This window comes from Budorcas taxicolor, chromosome 12, assembly GCF_023091745.1.
Source record: "Budorcas taxicolor isolate Tak-1 chromosome 12, Takin1.1, whole genome shotgun sequence".
In the NCBI taxonomy this organism is placed as follows: domain Eukaryota; kingdom Metazoa; phylum Chordata; class Mammalia; order Artiodactyla; family Bovidae; genus Budorcas; species Budorcas taxicolor.
This window is the reverse complement of record NC_068921.1, coordinates 13,307,588-13,322,160: the sequence shown is the minus strand read 5'-3', so window position 1 is coordinate 13,322,160 and position 14,573 is coordinate 13,307,588. Positions and strand designations below refer to the sequence as shown.

The 14,573-nt window shown below is 43.7% G+C and overlaps 1 protein-coding gene across 1 annotated transcript in view; it reads left to right on the top strand.

Annotated features, from left to right (window-relative positions):
• The window catches only part of EPSTI1 (epithelial stromal interaction 1), a 99,726-nt gene that overhangs the window by 27,354 nt on the left and 57,799 nt on the right, over window positions 1–14,573 (top strand). The gene's annotated exons all lie outside the window — the stretch shown is intronic.

The following is a 14,573-nucleotide window of genomic DNA, read 5'->3' as shown; positions in this document are numbered from 1 at the left end:
CTGTCCATGGGATTCTCCAGGCAAGAATACTGGAGTGGGTTGCCATTTCCTTCTCCAGGGGATCTTCCCGACCCAGGGATCAAACCCAGGTCTCCCGCATTGCAGGCAGACGCTTTAACCTCTGAGCCACCAGGTCCCCAAAGAGAAGAAGTAGGATTCAAATCTAGACTAACTGGTCTCAGAACTAGTGTTATTGTTTTTTTTAAGTAATTTTATTTTCTTTATGGGCCATACCGCATGGCATACGGGATCTTAGTTGCCCAAACAGGAATCAAACTCATGCCCCCTCCGTTAGAAGCATGGAGTTTTAACCACAGGACCAACAGGGAAGACCCAGATCTGGAGTTCATTATCTTCACACTCTCACTTCCTCAGGAGAGTGATCAAAAGAGTAGTGTGTATTTGGCCAAAAGGCAGAGCAACTAGTAATGATGGCCGCCAGTGGCACACCATCATGTTGATGCACGAATATGGAACTTTCCAGGCTAAATGTTAAATAGATGAACATGTCTTTCTCACTGGTAAGAGAAAAAGCATGCGTTGCATTTCAGCATTAGTGATATGAACTATTTTAAATCTCAAAGTGATGTGTTTAGTTTTGATCTTTCTGAGGCTTGGGGGGAAGGTGTCTTGAAGATGCTCATTCGCCAGAGAAGAAGCATGTACAGTTCTTCTGTCTGCCTCCTCCTTCTCCCATGCCCGGTGAAGCCCGAAGCTGTCACAGGTTTTACGTGTTGGAGGTTCGGGGGGCAAGAGGTTGGCTGATGATGCTAGTGACCAAGTATGATATCTGTTGTATGTATAAGTCATGAAAACACAATTCTTTTTCCTGCTGTCTCTATCTGTCTTTATCTTTCTGTCTTATTTTCTTCTTCGTAAAGATTGGGTGTTGGTCAAACTTAAACCTGGTTACCAAGCAATAGATATCTCTACTAGTTAGAGTTAACAAAGCCCAAAGCTGATGGCTTATAGAATGCACAAGAATGTGAGTCTTCTTTCACCAAGGAGCTCTTTACCTGGCTGGAGGGTATATTTCTTGGAAGGTGTCCTCTTGTGTCGTGTGACCTTGGACAGGTCCCTACCCCTCTCTGAACTCTTCCTGTAAAATGAGTCTATAAGCTGCACCTCCTCTGTTCCCAAGGCCAGGAATATGTGTAGATATAGAAATGCTACACGTGTAGAGATGTAGGCTCTGGGGTAGAGATAAGATTGGACATATACACGAGGAATTGAAATGAGACTCTGGTGGTATTAAAAAAAAAGGAAAGGCACTTTGTTTACTCAATTTGATTCAGCAATTCACTTCCAAGTCATTAGCTATTGCACCTTCATTGAAAAGATTCTCATAATAATACTTCTTGAAACCTATCTCTTTCACTTCCTCTCTATTCTTCACTCTTTTGCGTTCAACGCCTTCCCCCCCCCCACAACCCCCCGCCGCCACCCATTTCCTCCTTCAGAGGAAGGTTTGCACTTCAGTCTCAAGATTGTAAAGGAGGTATTCCCTTTATATAGCATAGTCTTTCTGCATTTCAGGTCAAACTCAGAAAATCATCAAATAATCACCAGGAACAAATTAAGAGGCTTGCAGATCCTGAAGAATTGTGTTGTGAACTCTTATCCTAAAAGCCATTTCCTAGTTGTCATTTAATACCCATAATTGGCTGGCTTGCAGGTCATTTATAGCTCGTTTCTTCATGGTTCACATAATGTACTGTATACTGTTTAGAAACGTTAGTGGCCGAAACAGTTTCTTTGACCCCGAGTGAAAGCAGCATTCCCTCCTTCTTAGGTTCTGCTACACCACTGGATATACAGCAGCCATTAACTACAAAAATCCAAACTGAATTGTCTTTTCTAAAATGACAGCTACAATGATTATTGGTAGAAATCTGTCTAAGAGTAAGGGATGGGGAGAGAGAGTTGTTTAGATCCTTGCCATTCAAAACGCAGCAGTTTTTGAACCAGCAGCCTTGGCATATCACTTATTAGAAATGCAGGAACTTCCCCGGTGGTCCAGTGGTTAACAATCTGCCTTGCAATGGAGAGGACAAAGATTTGATCCCTGGTAGGATAATTAAGGGGCTTTCCTGGTGGCTCAGCAGTAAAGAATCTGCCTGCAATGCAGGAGACTCGGGTTCAGGACCTGGGTTGAGAAGATCCTGTGGAGGAGGGCATGGGAACCCACTCCAGTATTGTTGCCTTGAGAATACCATGGACAGAGGAGCCTTGGTGGGCTACAGTCCATGGGGCTGCAAAGAGTCAGACCCAACTGAAGTGACTGAGCATGCACACAGGATAACTAAGACCCCATGTGCCACAGAGCAGCTGAGCCCGAGTGCCATAACTAGAGAGGGTGTTCACTGCAATGAAGATCCTGATGCTGCAACCAGGACCCGATGCAGCCAAAGAAATAAATATTTCAAAAGAAGAAATGCAGAATCTCAAACCCCAGCCCAGACCTTCTGAAACAGAACTGGCATTTTAACAAGCTCCCTAGGTGCTTCTCGTGCACATCCTGGTTGGAGGAGCCTTCATCTAAACTGCCTTGAGAGAGACAGGGCTGCCCACTCCAACCCTTGCACAGGCTTGATTTCTCTGGCTAATTGGCTCGGACTGCCACCCTGACCTAGTTTTTCCTACTGTATATAAATCTGTGGCTTTCATACTAAATGTGAGCCTATTTAGTAGCTTGTGTCAGATAAAAGAAAAATGGACATTAGCCATCTCGAAATGGCATGCTTCACATTGCCAGTGTGAAAATGGCCAAGGGAAGCGATAATGGCTGTGCTTATGGAGCATTTATTCTTTGAAATGCACAGCAGACACACACATGGACACCGGCTTACAAAACACCATCCTCCTCCCCAGGCATATGGCTGCTGTCCAGGAACGACAAGCCAAGGAGAATCCAAGCGGCCTGTTGCCTCCCGAGGACTTCCAGCTTGGCCCATTGGTCTTAACACCCCCTTGGCCTTTATTTTGTCCTATCCCAGGAGGGTCCCCGGACTTCCCAGGTGGCACTAGTGGTAAAGAACCTGCCTGCCAACGCAGGAGACATGAGAGACTCAGGTTTGATCCCTGGGTGGGGAAGATCCCCGGGAGGAGGGCATGGCAACCCACTCCAGTATTCTTGCTTGGAGAATCCCATGGACAGAGGAGCCTGGCAGGAGGCTACAGTCCATGGGGTTGCAAAGAGTCAGACATGACTGAAGCGACTTAGCACACAAGCACGCAGGAGGATCACCCAGGAACACTGGGTCTCTTTTCGATTGGTTACTACCTGTGTGTGAGTGAGGGGAGGGTAAACTGCATTCCCTGTATCCTTAATACACACAAAGGCATGCAAGGCAGCCAGTCCTTTAGCATCTGGTCACCTCGTTGGTGTCCGGGAGGAGTTAATCCTGTGGGCTCAGGGGCACTTAGGCGAGGGCATCGGGGTGCTTCAGGTAAGCTTGTATTCCCTATACTAGAGGATGTTGATGATGCGTGCTCTTCCAGTGGTGTGCTGGGACCTCCTTGTACTGGCTCATGACAGTGGACTGTTACATTTTTAGTTGACTTCATGTTGGTGGATTGAAACTGACCATGAGGGGGTATTTTCACCACTGGAATCAGTAAATGCTACAAATCAACCACCCCTCCCCTCCTTGCTAGAGCTAGGTGTTAAATTTATCAGCACACCACTGCTTCACCCTAAAGGAAATAAGACCTCCCTCCCTGTCTCCCATTCTAAAACTAAGCCTCAGAGGGCTGGTGGGGGGCAAAGATTCTGTGAATTATCTGGCATGTTATGTATCTGATTTAAAAGTGGATTCCAGGCAGAATAACGCCCCCTCCCCTGCTCTTCCACATTCTACTCCCTAGAACTTAGAAAGATGGGATGTTACATGGCAAAGAGGAATTCAGTTTGCAGATGAAATTAGTTACTAATCAACTTACATTCAAATAGGAAGAATAGCCTGCATTATTCACGTGGGTCCAGTGTAATCATGAGGTTCCTTAAATTGGGAAGAGGGACGCAGAAAATTGAGAGCATAAAGGTATGGAGCTGCTGCTAAGTCGCGTCAGTCGTGTCCGAGTCTGTGCGACCCAGCAGACGGCAGCCCACCAGGCTCCCCAGTCCCTGGGATTCTGCAGGCAAGAACACTGGAGTGGGTTGCCATTTCTTTCTCCAATGCATGAAAGTGAAAGTGAAGTCGCTCAGTCGTGTCTGACTTTTAGCGACTCCATGGACTATAGCCCACCAGGCTCCTCCGTCCATGGGATTTTCCAGGCAAGAGTACTGGAGTGGGGTGCCATTGCCTTCTCTGAAAGATATGGAGCAGGAGAAAGATTTAGCCTGCCATTGCTGGCTTGAAGATAGAAGAAGGCCACTGGATAAGAGACTAAACCTATAGGTAGGAGCTACAAAACCGTGACATGGTACCCCTAGCTCTACACTGACCAAATAGATGACTGGCACTTCGGACAGCAGGACATAAAAATAGATGTGATTTCTGGAAACAGAGTTCTTATTGTAGGGGTTCAGTTCAGTCGCTCAGCCGTGTCCAACTCTTTGTGACCCCATGAATTGCAGTACGCCAGGCCTCCCTGTCCATTACCAAGTATACTCAAACTCATGTCCATCGAGTCGGTGATGCCATCCAGCCATCTCATCCTCTGTCGTCCCCTTCTCCTCCTGCCCCCAATCCCTCCCCGGATCAGGGTCTTTTCCAATGAGTCAACTCTTCTCAGGAGGTGGCCAAAGTACTGGAGTTTCAGCTTTAGCATCATTCCCTCCAAAGAACACCCAGGACTAATTTCCTTTAGAATGAATGGACTGGATCTCCTTGCAGTCCAAGGGACTCTCAAGAGTCTTCTCCAACACCACAGTTCAAAAGCATCAATTCTTTGGCACTCAGCTTTCTTCACAGTCCAACTCTCACATCCATACATGACCACAGGAAAAACCATAGCCTTGACTAGATGACCTTTGTTGGCAAAGTAATGTCTCTGCTTTTCAATATGCTATCTAGGTTGGTCATAACTTTTCTTCCAAGGAGTAAGCGTCTTTTAATTTCATGGCTGCAGTCACCATCTGCAGTGGTTTTGGAGCCCCCCCCAAATAAAGTCTGACACTGTTTCCACTGTTTCCCCATGTATGTCCCATCAAGTGATGGGACCGGATGCCATGATCTTAGATTTCTGAATGTTGAGCTTTAAGCCAACTTTTTTCACTCTCCTCTTTCACTTTTATCAAGAGGCTTTTTAGTTCCCCTTCACTTTCTGCAGTAAGAGTGTTGTCATCTGCATATCTGAGGTTATTGATATTTCTCCCAGCAATCTTGATTCCAGCTTGTGCTTCCTCCAGCCCAGCATTTCTTATGATGTACTCTGCATATAAGTTAAATAAGCAGGGTGACAATATACAGCCTTGACGTACTCCTTTTCCATAGGAACCAGTCTGTTGTTCCATGTCCATTTCTAACTGTTGCTTCCTGACCTGCATACAGGTTTCTCAAGAGGCAGGTCCAGTTCTCAAGAGGCAGGTTAGGTGGTCTGGTATTCCCATCTCTTTCAGAATTTTCCACAGTTTCTTGTGATCCACACAGTCAAAGGCTTTGGCGTAGTCAAGAAAGCAGAAATAGATGTTTTCCTGGAGCTCTCTTGCTTTTTCAATGATCCAGTGGATGTTGCCAATTTGATCTCTGGTTCCTCTGACTTTTCTAAAACCAGCTTGAACATCAGGAAGTTCACGGTTCACATATTGTTGAAGCCTGGCTTGGAGAATTTTAAGCATCACTTTACTAGCGTGTGAGATGAGTGCAATTGTGTGGTAGTTTGAGCATTCTTTGGCATTGCCTTTCTTTGGGATTGGAATGAAAACTGACCTTTTCCAGTCCTGTGGCCACTGCTGAGTTTTCCAAATGTGCTGGCATATTGAGTGCAGCACTCTCACAGCATTATCTTTTAGGATTTAAATAGCTCAACTGGAATTCCATCACCTCCATTAGCTTTGTTTGTAGTGATGCTTTCTGAGGCCCACTTGACTTCATATTCCAGGATGTCTGGCTCTAGGTGAGTGATCATGCCATCGTGATTATCTGGGTTGTGAAGATCTTTTTTGTACAGTTGTTCTGTGTATTCTTGCCACCTCTTCTTAATATCTTCTGCTTCTGTTAGGTCCATACCATTTCTGTCCTTTATCGAGCCCATCTTTGCTTGAAATGTTCCCTTGGTATCTCTAATTTTATTGAAGAGATCTCTAGTCTTTCCCATTTTGTTGTTTTCCTCTATTTCTTGCATTGATCGCTAAGGAAGGCTTTCTTATCTCTTCTTGCTCTTCTTTGGATCTCTGCATTCAGATGCTTATATCTTTCCTTTTCTCCTTTGCTTTTTGCTTCTCTTCTTTTCACAGCTATTTGTAAGGCCTCCCCAGACAGCCATTTTGCTTTTTTTGCATTTCTTTTCCATGGGGATGGTCTTGATCCCTGTCTCCTGTACAGTGTCACGAACCTCAGTCTATAGTTCATCAGGCACTCTGTCAGATCTAGTCCCTTAAATCTGTTTCTCACTTCCACTGTATAATCATAAGGGATTTGATTTAGGTCATACCTGAATGGTCTAGTGGTTGTCCCTACTTTCTTCAATTTAAGTCTGAATTTGGCAATAAGGAGCTCATGATTTGAGCCACATATTGTAGGGGTTGCTACTGCTGCTGCTAAGTCGCTTCAGTCGTGTCCGACTCTGTGCAGCCCCGTGGACAGCAGCCCACCAGGCTCAAAAACTCAGCTGTAGTCTTTGGAGGGCACTCATATTGCTAGCTACCTGAAAGCCTTGTGGACATGACAGCTGGTACTGGAATCTGCTAATTTCTCTCAACCTCAGTATATTTTTTGAGCCCCATGAGACCCATTTTGGATCTCCAGAACTGTAAGATTATTAACAAACTTATATTGTTTTAAGCCACTAAGTTTATAGTTGGTATAGCACCAACAGAAAACTAATATACTCCATGTGGTTATACAGTGTATTAATTTCTCTTCTTGGAAATCTATATGGAAGAGAAAATATCTCTAAAATATTAGTGCATCAGCAAAATTAAGTCCTTGGAAAAAACAAAACAATGGCATACCACATGCAAGTACTTGCTTTGTCACTGGATCTCAGCATGGTAGACAAGTCTTCAGGAATCGTCATAGCAAGCCTTTCACTCAAATGCAGTGCCATGAAAATAAACCTCCACCACACTTTCCCCTCATAATCACATTGATGAATTAAGTAATGATTTGATTTTTTTTTCAGACTTTCATAATGCGCGCAAACTTAAAAAATGAAAATCTCCAAATCCATGTCAAAGACCTTCTTTACCTCTTGGATTTATCTTATTCTGCTTTTGATCAACACATGTTTGAAATAATAGATAGTGCTATATAGTTTACAAATATTTTCATTCAATTCTCCCAACTTCTTAGAGCATCAGGACGTCAGAGAGGGCAAGAAACCAGCTAGAAATCTGAGTGGCAAATGAAACCTTTCTTTGCTCTTTCCAATAAACTATAAAGTCATAAAGCTGATGAAGTTATGTGGAGCCTTAGAGGTCATGGTATTTTTTATAGACACTGAAAAACATAATTAGTTAGTTTTCATGCTAAAAGTGAGGTAGGAGCTACTTCATACCTACTTCATTTTCTATTAGCGTAGAAAACAAGGTCTGCATATTAGGTGCAGAGGTACATTCACATACATGTTTTTAAGGAATCACACCTGTTGCTTATTTCTAGGAAACAAACAGTAGTAAGGGCTAATGACTTTAGAACAATTTTAGGGTTAAAACTCAACATCAAGGTAATTATTCCAATACTGCTTTTAAAAATTGAGAAAAGTTTCCATTTCTGAAAACTTTCAAGGAACAAAACCAAACTTTCGAGTTTTTCCCAGAAATATGGTTCCTACATTATGCATTTCTTTGTGCATGACCCAGCGTGGGCGTTAAGCCTCTGATTGTTGAAATGCAGTAGGGTCCCATTAATTGACCCCGTTAATTAACACATAATGTTGGGATGTTAATGATATCTCTGCAATGCAGGTATAGGACAAAGTGTAAGCCATTTGTTTATTTATGCTTCACTCTCCTTATCTGTAATAAAGTGTGTGTGTGTGTTAGTCACTCAGTTGTGTCTGGACTGAGTCGACCCATGGACTGTAGCCCAGCAGGCTCCTCTGTCCATGGGATTTTCCAGGCAAGAATACTCGAGTGGGTTGCCATTTCCTCCTCCAGGGGATCTTCCTGACCCAGGCATCCCACTCACATCTCCTGTGTCTCCTGCATTGCAGGCAGATTCTTTACCCACTGAGCCATCGGGGAAGCCACTATCTGTAAAATGGGTATAATAATATAATAGTGGGACTGGTGGGATTAAAGGATTCAATACATGCAAACCCCTTTGTATTGAATACCGTGGATAGTGCTAAGTGAGCACGGAATAAGGTGCCCTGGCCTAATTGACTATATCTGTAAACAAGCACTCTGTCTCATTCGACTCTCTTACTATTTTTAAACTATTTGTTTATTTGGCTGAGTCGGGTCTTGGTTGTGGCGTGTGAGATCTTCCGTTGCAGTGCACAGACTCTAGCTGTGGTGTGGGGCTCAGCAGCTGTGGCGCCTGTGCTTAGTTGCTCTGAGGCAGGTAGGATCTTAGTTTTCCAGTCAGGGATTGAACCCTCTGTCGGCTGTATTGCAAGGCAGATTCTTAACCCCTGGTCCATCTGGTAAGTCCCTACCTCTATTACTATATCAGCCTCTCGTGTGGATGGCAAGACAGGACTTTTATTTTACACACAAATTGGATTGGCTTAATTATTTCATTTTCGCTAAGCTCACATGTTCATTGGAAGGACTGATGCTGAAGCTGAAACTCCAATACTTTGGCCACCTCACGTGAAGAGTTGACTCACTGGAAAAGACCCTGATGCTGGGAGGGATTGGGAGCAGGAGGAGAAGGGGACGACCGAGGATGAGATGGCTGGATGGCGTCACTGACTCGATGGACGTGAGTCTGAGTGAACTCCGGGAGCTGGTGATGGACAGGGAGGCCTGGTGTGCTGCAGTTCATGGGGTCGCAAAGAATCGGACACGACTGAGCAACTAAACTGAAGCTCACATGAACTGGGTTGCTGGAGAAAAAATACATTTGGCTCCTCTTCTCACAGAAATTGTTGGGCTTCCCTCTCATCTGGGTCTTTTATCATCCCCAGGGCACAGCGTTTACCTTTGCAGTCTAGGCTCATCTCTAATTATCAACATTGTTCTCCCTTATCCTCATTTTTCATTTTCAACACATGACCTCATTTCTCACCATCTCAGAGATAAAGACCATGAGGCTGAAAGTCTCTATATTTTTCTGTTTCCTTACTCTTTCTTTGCTGCTTCTGCACCCACCTCATCTCAGGAGGAATAAGAAACTGCTTTTCCTTGTTGCAGTGATGGATTCTCCCACGTGTGCTTCCCATCCCATCCCATCGTTCCTCCATCCTCCTCAGGAACCTTGTTGCTCCATCGGTTAAGGCTCCATTTCTTCTGTAGCTTTCTTGTTTGTTTCTCTCTTGGGGTATAATCATACTCAAATCTCTCACCTTAAAAACAAATCTTCTCTATGTTGGCTTGCTTTCAACTCCTTCTTCCCAAGCGTCACAGCTCAGCTTCTTGAAAGTCTTCTCTGCGCCACTGGATTCCCACATGCCAGTCTGTAGAGCAACTCCTATCAATCATCTGAACTGCTCCCCTCCAAAATCTGTTTTAAGTGATGCTCCCTAGGTGATTTGCTGAGCTCAGCTGGCTTTTAGGAACTCACTCTCTTTGCATCCTCACCTTTACTTGCTCCTTGGTGGGCCAAAATTGACTTCTGTCTCTAGTAATTCATTGGTTTGGATCTAGCTAAGATGGAGCTTAGTTGAAAAATGCAGTGGAGACTCTTCAGCTCCTAATTTATTTAAACTGTTTGTAATATTGTATCTACTAAGCACTCTGTCCTTCAGATTCTCTCCTTCTGGATTTCCTCTGGACCCTGTTCCCTGCTTGTTTTTCTATACTGATGTTCTGTCAGGTCCCTTCCATTCATCTTCTCATTGCCTTGGGCCGCCATATTCCTAGGTGAAAGCCCCCACCTTTCCACATCCGGATTTTGCTTGTGCTGATGATCTGTGAAAGCCCCATCTCCAGACCGTATTCCTGAATCGCAGAACATCTGTTTTACTGTATGCTTGCTATTCCTTTCCAGATGTGCCACAGTATATCTCAAATACAAATGAGCATACTCCTAACAGGTTCAAAACTAACCTCACATTCATTCTGATGCTCTTAAATCATAGTCACCTGTACTCTTCCCCCTTTTTTGACTCATCCTATTATTAATATGGATTTCCCACGTGGCACAGTGGTAAAGAATCTGCCTGCCAATGCAGGAGGTGTGAGAGATGTGAGTTCGATCCCTGGGTTGGGAAGATCACCTGGAGAAGAAAAGGTCAACCCACTCCAGTATCCTTGCCTGACAATTTCCATGGATGGAGGAACCAGGCAGGCTACAGTCCATGAGGTTGCAAAGAGTCTGACATGACTGAGTGCATGCGTGCACACACACACACACACACACACACACACACACATTAGTATAGCTCACCTCCCATATTTCCTTTTTACTCTCCTGTTATTTCTGTCCCCTATATTTTTCCAGAGTTTGTCCTTTCTTTTATGTCTGTGTTGTCTTAATTTGGGACTTATAACTTTATGCTGTGGCTTGTGAGAACCACACCATTGGTTTTTATATTTGTGATCCTTTCTGCAGCTTATCCTTCATGTTGCTTTCAGGATTAACTGCTTACTATCCTGCTTAAAGTAACACAGTGGCTCATCATTGCCTTTAATGAAGTCCAAACTCCTTTACTTGGCATATAAATTTCTTTATAATTGCCCCTTCCTCCGTTCTCAATCTTATCTTCTACCCATCTTGTACAAACCCCTTTGAATTTATACATAAGCTTCTTGGGGTTTCCTGAACTGATATATTCTCTTCTGCCTTTCGGTACTGAAAATACATGTTATAAATATGCCCTTTTCCTAGTCAGGGCCATAACTAGCCCATCATTGCCTTCGTGCAAATTAGAAACAGATGCTTCGTCCAGGCTGGCAGTTCTGTGGGTGCTCAGACTGCCACAGAGGTGACAGGTGGTACCTTTGTGAGAAATAGACAAAGATACCTCTGCCATGCTGAAGCCCCCTGTGCCGGGATGCAAAGCTTGGGGAGCTGAATGCTGCCTCTGTTTTAGCCCTTCGGACCTCTCTGCTAGGCCCCTGGGCAGTGAGAGGCTCATACAGTGGAATGCAGTATCCTGCTCCCATTACCCCCGTTTCCTCCTGCGAAGTTCTTGCTTAATATTGGTCTCCATCTAGAATTTCTATCTCTCACTAGACCTGTGGTTCTTATCCTTTTGTTTGGTCATCAGCCTCTAGGGAAATCTGAAGAAAGAAAGCTATGAACTCATTCACCATAAAACTGAGCATACTTCTAACAGACACCTAATTCATGAACCCAAGGTTAGAAACCACGTTGCAAATGTTATTCAAATTTTGGCTAACCCTGACTCCACCCCTAACCTAAGATGGAGCCTGCCACATAGAAGATACCCAACAAATGTTTATGGGAACTATTGAAAGCATTTCTCCAACAGGCCACTTCTGTGCTTGTTTCTTTATATTCATACTAGAGATTTGCAAACCTTTACTCCCTAATGTATTTTACACTTTGCCATCATGGCTTTCTTGTCTGTGGTCCCAGCTAGCTTCTCGAATTTTCCAGGGTAGGCACTGCTCGGTTTATATCTGTAGTCCCAGCATCTAACGGAACACAGCATGGAGCATATAATGGGCATATGATGAAGGTTTACTGAGTGCCTGGGATTCAGTGATAGTCAATGATTTGCTTAAGGTTACTCAGTGATGGTGAATCTAGAACCGACTCCATAATTTTTTCTTCTGGACCTCATGTTCCTAGATATTTTACATTCTGCCTTTGTATATGCATGTGTAAGTATGGTTGGGTGACTCCTTAACTCACTGCTAAATGGACAGAAAGAAATAGTCTGACTAAATCTAAGTATTTGGATTAGTGTGCTAAAATACCTGGGCTTCCCAGGTGGCTTAGTGGTAAAAAATCTGCCTGCTAAGCAGGAGACATGGGTTTGATCCCTGTGTTGGGAAGATCCCCTGGAGAAGGAAATGGCGCCCCACTCCAGTATTCTTGCCTGGGAAATCCCATGGACAGAGCAGCCTGGCAAAGAGTTGGACACGACTTGGTGAACAACACAAAATAATTAAAACAACTACCACAGTGGAAGGAGCTGAATACTCAATTACTCTAGAATTTTGAGAACTACTTCCCCATCAACTCTTCAGGGATACACAGACCTTTGTTGGATGGATATAGCTACTGGGTAACTATTTCTGTGAGCTGAGTACAGTGACAATCTATTAGTGAAGAGATGAGAGTCCATGTTCCAGTCTCTGACCTTTCTGAAGGAACCCAGCCTTGGCCTCTAGATGCCTGTGTGGCTTTCTCACTGTTCTCTCGGTAGCATTCCTAATTCTGGTTTGATCAATACCTACCTGCTGCTTGCCTGCTGCCTTTTAACCCTTGGCCCCCCTTTCTTCCCCCCGAGATGTGGGGAGCTCATCAAAATTGACCACTTTTGGTCTCATGAGTCAGGATTTTTTTTCTAGATTGAGATCATGTTTATTCAGTTTGCTTCCTAGAACTGTTTCATTAATAACCCCATTGCCTTGTATTATAATTCATGCTTTCAGATTGTAGTAAATTTTCCTATTAATATTATTTTTTTCCCAGAAACTGAAATCATCCATTTTACCTTTCAAGATGGGATAAGTAAATAGTTCTGTGTGAATGAAGACTTCCACGGAAATGAACAATTTTTTGCCTCTTTGGAAAATGGAACTAAACTTATGTTAGAGTTTGGAAGTGATGATTTCTGTATTCCTTTTTCACAGGTCTTCCCAGTGGACAAGTCCATTTTTTTTTAATTAAAGCAAATAAAAGATGCTTGACATTAAAACTTCAAATCTCTCCTGTGTTGTGGAACTTGTCTCAACTCCCCATTAAATTTGCTGTCTAGGAAGTCTATCCGATCAGGATATATAGAGTGATATGTATATATATGTCAGAGAAGGCAATGGCACCCCACTCCAGTATTCTTGCCTGGAAGATCCCATGGATGGAGAAGCCTGGTAGGCTGCAGTCCACGGGGTCGCTGAGGGTCGGACACGACTGAGCGACTGCAGTTTGACTTTTCATTTTCGTGCGTTGGAGAAGGAAATGGCAACCCACTCCAGTGTTCTTGCCTGGAGAATCCCAGGGATGGGAGAGCATGGTGGGCTGCCGTCTAGGGGGTCGCACAGAGTCGGACACTACTGAAGCGACTTAGCAGTAGACTTAGCATATATATATATATGCATGTCGTATAAACTATTTAATCATTACATATATATATTTATATCAACTATTAAACCATTTATCATCATTTTCATTTAACATGATTGGTATGGAAATTTTATGTTTCCCCTAGAACATTTTGAAAACATTGCTTAAGATAGAAATATTGCTATCTTCTGAACTAAGATTAAAAATATGAAATACTGATTTTTGTGATTATACCCATCCAGCTGGGAGAGGGGGACCATGGAAAGAACTTGGAGCTTCTGGCTTTCATTGTAGGGCCCAAGAGCTGTGAGAGGGGTATTATGTTTGCAGCCCTGCTAGGCACCATAGTGGATTATGGAGGCCACCTGAACCTAAAGATTTTGGACCTTGGGTAATTTTAACATCATGATTCTGCTTAGCTCAGTTTAGTTCAGTCGTTCAGTCATGTCTGACTCTTTGTGAACACATGGATTGCAGCACCAGGCCTTCCTGTCCATCACCAACTCCCAGAGTTTACTCAAACTCATGTCCATTGAGTCGGTGATGCCATCCAACCATCTCATCCTCTGTCATCCCCTTCTCCTGCCTTCAATCTTTCCCAGCATCAAGGTCTTTTCAAGTGAGTCAGTTCTTCACATCAGGTGGTCAAAGTATTGGAGTTTCAGCTTCAGCATCAGTCCTTGCAATGAATATTCAGGACTGATTTCCTTTAGGATGGACTGGTTGGATCTCCTTGCAGTCCAAGGGACTCTCAAGAGTCTTCTCCAACACCACAGTTCAAAAGCATCAATTCTTTGGTGCTCAGCTTTCTTAGTCCAACTCTCACATCCATACATGACTACTGGAAAAACCATAGCCTTGACTAGATGGACCTTTGTTGGCATAGTAATGTCTCTGCTTTTTAATATGCTGTCTAGGTTGGTCATAACTTTTCTTCCAAGGAGCAAGCGTCTTCTAATTTCATGGTTGCAGTCACCATCTGCAGTGATTTTGGCGCCCAAAACATAAAGTCTCTCACCGTTTCTATTGTTTCTCCATCTATTTGCCATGAAGTGATGGGACCAGATGCCATGATCTTAGTTTTCTGAATGTTGAGTTTTA